The 8,969-nt window shown below is 27.6% G+C and overlaps 1 protein-coding gene across 4 annotated transcripts in view; it reads right to left on the reverse strand.

Annotated features, from left to right (window-relative positions):
* Positions 1-6,405, reverse strand: part of LOC107437949 (Kinesin family member 3C) — a 54,195-nt gene extending 47,790 nt beyond the window's left edge. For 3 of the 4 annotated variants that reach the window (XM_043039564.2, XM_043039566.2, XM_043039565.2), the window contains exon 1: positions 6,141-6,402. The gene's annotated coding sequence lies outside the window, so the exon portion shown is untranslated. Of the gene's footprint in view, positions 1-6,140 lie in introns of all 4 variants that reach the window. The other variant, XM_043039563.2, reaches the window with a different exon arrangement.
* Between the last annotated feature and the right edge of the window lie 2,564 nt (positions 6,406-8,969).

An 8,969-nucleotide genomic window follows, 5' to 3' on the forward strand; every position in this document is an offset into this window, starting at 1 on the left:
GATCCTGATTGGTTGCTGAAAAGTGGCATTTGTTTACGTAAGCAACTGCTCTTTCGAGTAAGCAAGTATTAATTATCTTAAGCGACACATTCTATATTCTTACATGAAGATTCTTAAACAAAAATTTCAATACTTTCACTATATATTTCTTACTTAACACAAAGACACACATGAATCCACGTAGAACATAAACTATTTATGCATGGAAGTTGTCAGGTAAACAAAACAACATATATCACGGTTACAATAAAATACATAAACAAATAATAAATCTAAGTAAAAGGCGCAGACGACTAAGAGTTATTTTTCAAGAGATTCGAAATGCGATACGGCGATGTATTTTATAACAATAGCGTTAATTAACATTCTAACTTATGTGGAGATACTTAGCTCAACTTTAACACGCCACTTTGCTTACAAACGATCTATCTGGCACTGACGTCATATGTCACATGTGTGGGTATCCATGATCTTCCCTTGAAGTGCAAGCACCAAATTGAAATTTTTTAACGATTTTAAGGATCGGCGGGCTAAAATTGCCCCTTACAGCTATTTTCATAATTTCAGGACTCTACTAGTACCGAAATAATAAAACTCTCTAATAGTACAGAAATATTAAAAATATAAAAGACACACGTGCTCAAACTTGTCCTTTTCATTAAGGGATTTTATTTATTTTCTTAATTTCAATTATTTTTATTTTATTTATTTTTAAATCTTTAGTCATAAGAGTATGTCGTCACAAAAAATAATTTTACTTCGATTTGTTATTCCTTTACATGGAAAAACGTTAATTAAATAGCATTCAATCATTATAGCAAAAAATATTCAAAAATTTGGTAAGTTTCTATACATTGAACTTACTATATATTATTTGACAGAAAAAATACGATTAACTTAAGTAAAATATATAAATCAGAAACTTATTTTCAAAACACCAAGTAAAAAAATATATATACATTGTTGAAAAATTCAGACTACAGATCTTATGAATCTAATTAATAAAAAACTTCTTTCCACAAAGATATTTGTTGAATCTCTCAAACTTAACTAAGGAAACCAAATAATTTGATTTAACATTTAATTATTAAATAATCAGAAATGACAGAAAGAATCCAATAATTCTTCACCCAGAATAATAAATGAAGGATTTTAGAAATACACTAAAGAAAGATTATACAAATAGATTGAAATGAATATGGTGAAAAAAAAAATTACAAATCGGCTCATTGGTCGGCAGTAGTGAAACTACTGTAGTCGCTGCTTTTTTTGTTGTTGGTAGTTTGTAGTATAGTGAGTAGTACGATACAAAAAACAGTAGCTTGAAACGATTCCTGGGAACTACTTTCAACGTTAATTGAGAAAATAAACACGGTTCTAACGCATTTAATTTTTTGAATTTGATGGGTACAGAAACCAGGGGTCTGTCCAGACATTTTATGAACGGTCCGTTTTTCGTGAAATTGTGAAAAAACTACTCACATTCTTTCAACCAGGGTCCGCTTTTATGAATTTGTGCAAATAGGGTCCGTTATTGCAAAAAAAAAAACTTTTTCAAGGAGTTTTTAAATTGTATAGACATACAAGATTATGCTCAACACTGTAAAATTATAATTAAAAAAATTAAATTTTAAAAAATAAACAACAATTGCTGCTTCTAAATTAGAGATGCAACATACAAATATTTGGTATTTAGCCTATACTGCTGAACGCAGAATATTAATTTCGGACGAATAATGGAAGAATCGTCTGCCGAAGACAAAACTTAATTCGTTTACATCCATCTTTCTTGTTTTCTGCCCTGGAAAGGGTTTATTCGATTAACAAAATAATAATGAAGATAAACAAATTTGTGAAGGGTCCGATTAAAAGAAAAATCATTTTGTGAAGGGTCCGTTTTTAAGTTAAAATATTTTGTGAAGGGTCCGTTTTTATGAAAAGATATTTTGTGAAGATTCCGTTAACGGACCCAAATTTCTTCTAAACAGACCCCTGGAAACATTTGTATAAAATTGAAAAGACTAAAGGCAAAGCGATTGAAAATAAAGAACTAAGAATTTAAAAAATGAAAAAATACAAACAATATTTCTATATAGCCTTAGAAGAATTTGAAAAATATGATCGCGCTTGGATAACACCTCCTTTAGAACTTATACAAATCAATCTATCTAAAAAAAAGTTGAAAGAAGTAGCCTTAACAGTAGCAGCTCTTCCTACTAAGATTCATGCGGAAAGTCTGTTCTCATCTCTGGAATTTACCAAATTGAATTTACGATCCTATATCAAAGATTTGTCCATAGCAAGGGACTTAGGGAACTGTCAGAACTGTCAACGCTCGCGAAATTGCGCAAACCCTTTGGCGCCATCAAAATGAAAAGCAATTTCCAAAATAAACATTCTAAACACATAAAATTCATCAAATAATAATAACAAAATATTTAAGAGTAAAAAAACGTAATAAAAAAGTTTATTGAAAGTAACTCTCTTTTTTTCTGTTGATAATTTACGCATTGAACTAAATGAATTGAAAATATGCCACTGCCCTCTCTTCGGTGCTAGGCAAATCCCTAATTCGAATCAATTTGCAGTGGAGTAAAGTTTAAAAAAAAAAAAAAATAGTGCGCGGAGGCCCTCCGCGCGTAAGAAGTTAAACTTCGCAATCTGCGACGTTAAATGTAGAAGTATCAGCAGTCGTAGAAGGATCACTAGTTCTATTCAACGACTCTTTTTCCTGCTCCCTATTAAATTATATGTGTATGAAAACAAACTAAAAAAAATATTTGTAGAAGGACAAAATTTTTATGACTTTTATTATTTTTATGCTAGTGAGAACCAAAACAATATGAAAATGAATGAGGGAAAACTGGATCCTACCACGTGATTTCCCGGCCAATAAAAATGTAGTGTTAAACGTTTAACGCTTCCTTGTTGGAAGTCGCATAAGAAGTATAACTTCAAAAAAAAAAAAAAAACAGTATATTTCAAGACGCTAACGAAAGCAAACGCGCGTAGCCAAGGATTTACTCAGTAAATCGTGATAAAATTTGCGGTTATTGGCGCAGAAGCTACCTTTTGGCAATAATATTGTGTTTGGCGATATTAATCGATAGGAAAATCCCAATTAATATGGAAATGGCCAACTCAAAGTACAGAAACTAGTAATGTCTATTTTATCATTTTAAAATAAATGCTAATTAATATAAACGATCAGCTATGCCATCATCTTTTTTCTGTACAGCATCTATTACTTCTTTTATATTTAAAAAAAAAAATAATAAGCTGCATCACATATGTATAGGCATCACATATACATGTAAGCTGCATCACATATGTTTAAGTCTAAAATTCAAGAGCCTGAGTCGGTCATTTTCTCTACCGAATTTCCTTACAAATTATGTACAAGCAACAATCAATTCTAAAAAGAAAGTAATAAAATAAAAATTAACGTTATAGCACAATTTCAATAATTCGATACTATAATTTTAAGAAAACAGTACTAATTAAAAAAAAATTATTTAGTATTCTTATAACAAATTTTATCATAACCAATTAAAATCAAAACTGAAATTTTAGCTGTTTACCATTAAAAAAAATCTTGTTATTTTTTATTTTAAAAGATAATGGCATAGTGAAATTATTTTTTTAAATTACTATGAAATACTTCTTTATAACCAGGAGGCTTCTTCAGGCTTTTTTTTAGCAAATGAATTTAAGCAGTAAAAAGCTATTTCAACGTATGTCAATATAAAAATTAATATTTAATATTTGACCTTAAACAATACATGCAATGTGCTTTTATTAACTATTACAGTAGGGAACCGATTATCCGGAAGGGTCGGGACCATCGCTGATAACTGATTTTTCCGGTTTTCTGAATCGCTACAAAAAGCCGTTTTTTTATTGATAAACTCAACAACAACAAAAAAAAAAAAATTGGATATAATCTTCAAAATAAGAAAAAACGATGAAGAAATACACTAATGATTATTTCCAAAATGATGGTAAGGTAAACATCTTTAAAAAAGGAAAGAAAAATCGTAAAATCATATGCGGAAAAAAAAAATTTTTTTTTAAAAATGGCGAGAAAATTTATCGAATTTCGTTCCGGTTTTTTGGTTTTCCGGTTTTCTGATTTCCGGATAACGGGTTCTGCACTGTAATAATATTTACAACAGTTACATAAATGGAATTTGATAACTTTGAGGAGCAGTGCTGTGGCACAGAGGTGGTTTTAACCAGGTACAGCAGGTGGGAAAAGCTTTCCTAGATAAAATATGTTTCTACAAACTCAAATTGAAGAAATTTGTTTTAAAATAGAAATACCAAACGTTAAAATAATTGTTTTTAAAAGAGTGTATAATTACAATATATTTTCTATGATAATATTAGTTTTCACAAGTTAAGAATACATTATCTTTAACTAAGCCAAAGTAGAAAAGCAACAATTGGGAGAAAAAAATTTAATGAAATTCTTTTAAGAAATTAGAAACTTAAATTTCCTTCAATGTTTTAGTTAAAGGAGCATAGTAGAACTCAATTTTATAATTATGGAAAGAACTGTTAAAATATAATAAAATTTTTTTATAAACACAATTAAATGAAAGAAACAAACCGAATGACTCAATTCTACAATTGCAAATAGCATGCAACTTTTAATAGTTAAATACTGATAAAAATGAATACTCAAAGTATATGACTCAAGCATATGACAATGTGTTAGAATAGATTTTAAAATTCTGCATGATACTAAAATAGATAATATGAATATAATTTTTTTTTAATGTATAGGTAAAAAAATCCTTTAACTTTCTTGTTTTAAATTTAATTTTATCAACATAAATTTAAGCTCTTTTATAATATTTGTTGGTAAACAATATTAGTGATCAACATAAAATTTTTCTTATCCCCATCCAGTTCCTTCGATTTTTCCTTGTGTCCTGGATAAAATCCCCATCCTGGTTTTAACCACAGTTAAACCATTCAAAAACTGGTACAAACAAAAACTTGTATATCTTGTGATGGGTAATAAACCATGGGATAAGATTTCTAAATAAAACTGAGTATAATATGCTCAGTAACATTTCTGAAAATTTGAAGGGAAAAAAATTATATTTACAGAGAAATGAAAAATATTTTAATAAAATACATTTTTCTTATTTAATCTATCTACTTTATTAACTTAGTAAAACAAATTATTGTCAAAACCTTGAAAACTGTACTTACTTATAGACAAATATTTTTATTCATATCTTAAATAGTATAATTTCAAGTACTGTTAAAAGATAAATATTAAATGGTATTTTTCTCATACAACTCATACTTTTTCTTTTGATAAATGTTGAAAATAAAATGCATTCAGAAAAACAATCACATAAATCTATTTTAAATATAGACCAATATTCCTAACAAACGATCTATTGGAAGCTTTAGTGCTGTTAAGTTGCTTTCAAGAAGGCCTGCCAACTACTTTTCTTTTTTTTTCAAAATATTTTATAGAGTGATAGACGTTTAAAAACCAAAGTTTTCTGAATTTTCGGTAATTTTGTCAACATTTTAAAAAACTCACCACAAAAGAAATATAAGAAAGTGGCGTTGCGCTTTTAAATCATGTATATGTAGTGGTGTGGAAAATATTTTACATGACTAAAAATTAACACATTAAAGCATAACCTTAGCTACCACTAGAATACATTTTTACAGAAAGCGTAGAAAGTTGGCAGCCCTGCCTAAAAATAGAAAAAATTTTTAATCATTCGATTGCACTATTCTCTTAAATAAAATGACAAGTTAAAAAAAAAAAACTTTAGTAAGTATAAGCGTTAAATTACGAAAAATGCTTATTCTTTTTTTCTTTAGACAATTATGTTTATAAATTACTGTCAAAATTTGGATTTTAAGCAGTTATAAGACATCAATATAACAATACGAATAAAGTTTTATAAAATAAGAGCGTATTAAATTTATTGGGGGAAAAAAATACAGAAAGAAATAATGATATGAAATCAGGTACTTCAAATCGATCAGAAAACTCAAAATTTAAACAAGATAAAAATAAATCAATACATCAAGTAGATAACATAATTTTAACAAATACAAAATACTTTAACGAGCACATACAATACATTTTAAGCCATGCTTACCTTCCAAAAAACCATAGCTTGATCATATTAAGTTTCCTTCGCTTAATCCAAAAACTTATTCGAAATAGATTCTCATTTTTTAATCCAGTGCATTATGATAAGGAGTGAAAAAGTTTGTAGAAATTTAAATAAAAATAGAGCATGTCACACATCGGAAACAAAATTTCATTCTTTCGATTGCAAAACGAAAAACACAACTGCCGGTTTTCGTTAGATACATAAGCAAAACAGTACACTATCCTGTTGTCAAGCAAATAGGCCCTCTAGCGGAAGTTTACTAATCTCGAAAATAGATCGCTCCTAGAATGAGGCTTGTTTTATAGCTTTATAGTGTCAATGGCAAATATTTAGGCTGTTTCGTGTTTCGTTATCGTGTTGTTATTATCATGATTTTAATTTATTACACGGCTGCCGTTTGATTTCTTGGACGTATTTAGAATATATGTTTCCTACTCTTTTATTAAAAAAAGGCTATCATGTTTATATAACAATTTTGATTATTGAAAAAAGAACAGAAGAAAAGAAAGATAAAAATTTGATATTGATTTATCTGATTTTTTCTTGATTTTTTAATACACTATTTTGGAGATTTCAGTTCACTATATGGCCCATTTAATTCATTTGGAGATTATATTCACTTATTCATTACATATATAAAGCACAATAAAAAGAATAAAGAGACATTATTTTGATGTTTTATTTATTAATAATTTTTCTTCTTCTGTTTAAAAATATTTTTTTTGTTTTCTTTATATTGTTATTATATTTATAATTCATAGTGCATTATTGATAAAAAAAAGGGGGGGGGGGGGGGANAATAAAGGAAATTTTGAGAGCGGATTTATATAGATATATATTTTCAATATTAATACTTTTTTTTAAAAAACTAGTAGTAATTTTTATTATTACTTTCTTTTTTTTACTATACGGTTGTCTTTCATTTTCTAAGGTATGTTTAGATTGATTCTAGTTTGTATTGTTAAGTTTGTATACAAGTATGCTCCTCATTTATATTCCTAAGCTTGTATACAAGTATGCTTCAAGTTTATATTCTTAAAAAAAATTATAATTATATTTTACATATAATATTACATTATTAAGAGGGATGTAACGAACAGTGATTTAGCCGAATAGCTAAATACCAAATGTTAACAGAGAAAAAAAAGAATACCAAATATTGGATAGACAAACAACAACATTTTTTTAAATCATCAATAAATATTAAGTTTTATGTATAAATAAGTTTAGTCATTATTAAAAAACAATCAAATCTTAGCCATATTGTTGGAATGGGATACAGAGAAAAAACTATAATAGAAATATTAAGACAATAAAGATAATTAAATATTAAGAAATATTTGAGATAAATAAAAAAAATGACTAGCAGTTACTGAAAAAAAAAACATAGTTAAGCTGGAAAAAAAGAGAATTAGAAAAAAATATCCTTTTAATTCTTAAAACAATATTTTAATGCAAAAAATAATATTTTCTGGAAAAAAGAAGTATCCATAAAACGTTTAAAGAGATATAGTTTATCAGAAAGACTTTTAAAAATGCCGCACTATTATGAAAATGTCTACAAAAAACGATACATAGAAAAGTAAAATAAAAAAAAAATAAAAAACGATCCTAATTTTTTAAAGAAAAATTTAAAGCTAAGTGTCAGTTTTCCATTCACATTTATTTTCAAGAAAAAGTTAAGAAAAATGAATAAAGCTCATTAGAAACGCTCCGTTAAATTGCTGTGATATAATAAAAACAGAGACAGCAAAAACGAAGCAAAAAATAACAAAAAAGTTCATGACAAAAAAATTCTTAAAACAAAAAGTGTTGAAAAAACGACGAAATTGGCTTGCCTAAATGTAATAATAATAATAATTATAAATCCGCCGTACAAAGCTTATGGTTCAGCATAAAGTAATTTAGTTTCGATTTTTCAAATTGCACTTTTCCATTTGTCTTTCAGAACAAAAAATAGCAAGTTTGAGAGCTTAAATATGAGTAAAAACTATTTTTAAAAATGAATAGTAAAAAAATACGATTTTAGATTCCTCTTCTCTAAATCTACTCTAATTCTTAAAAGAAAGAAAAATTGTCGCAAAATACATTTTCAAAAAATACTTTCCAAATATTTGGCCAAACATTCGGCGAACCGAATATTCGGCAGAAGGGCCGAATATGCCGAATACCGAATAGTTACCGAATAATACCGAATTCGTTACATTCCTAATTATTACTACTTTAAAAAGAACGGAGGAAAATAATAAATGATAATTTTAAAGCACATTTATGTTTTTTTTTTCTTCCGATTTTAATTCATTAGTTTTAAACCCTCCAAGCGTTGAGCCTTAGGGTAACTTTGAATTGAATACGAGTCTTTGATGCAAGAAAATTTGCAGCTAAAATTCGGAAAAAGCCGGGATTAACGTTCAGAGGGTTACAACACAATATTTAAGAGTTTTTAAATTTATTTTTAGCATACGGTTGCCGCATGAGTTCCAGAGCGTGTTCGGAATCCATATATATGGGCAGATCTCTAAAACCTTTAACTTTTGATAATAAAAAAAAAAAATAATAATAAATAATCGGCACACTATTTTTACACCTCCAGAATTGTTTGAAAATGTATTAAATATCAGAAAATAATCGTGAACATCGAAAATTTTGATGCCCTTATAAGTATAAACAAAAAATTAAAATTTTTGAACTAATCTTTCTAGGTTTATAATCACAAACTGTCATTCGGTGAGGTTACAGTTACGATGTCAAGACCGTAATCAGACGCAGATCTAAAAAGTAAATGTTAAAATCAATCAAAATTTTGATCAC

This window comes from Parasteatoda tepidariorum, chromosome 9, assembly GCF_043381705.1.
Source record: "Parasteatoda tepidariorum isolate YZ-2023 chromosome 9, CAS_Ptep_4.0, whole genome shotgun sequence".
Lineage (NCBI taxonomy): Eukaryota > Metazoa > Arthropoda > Arachnida > Araneae > Theridiidae > Parasteatoda > Parasteatoda tepidariorum.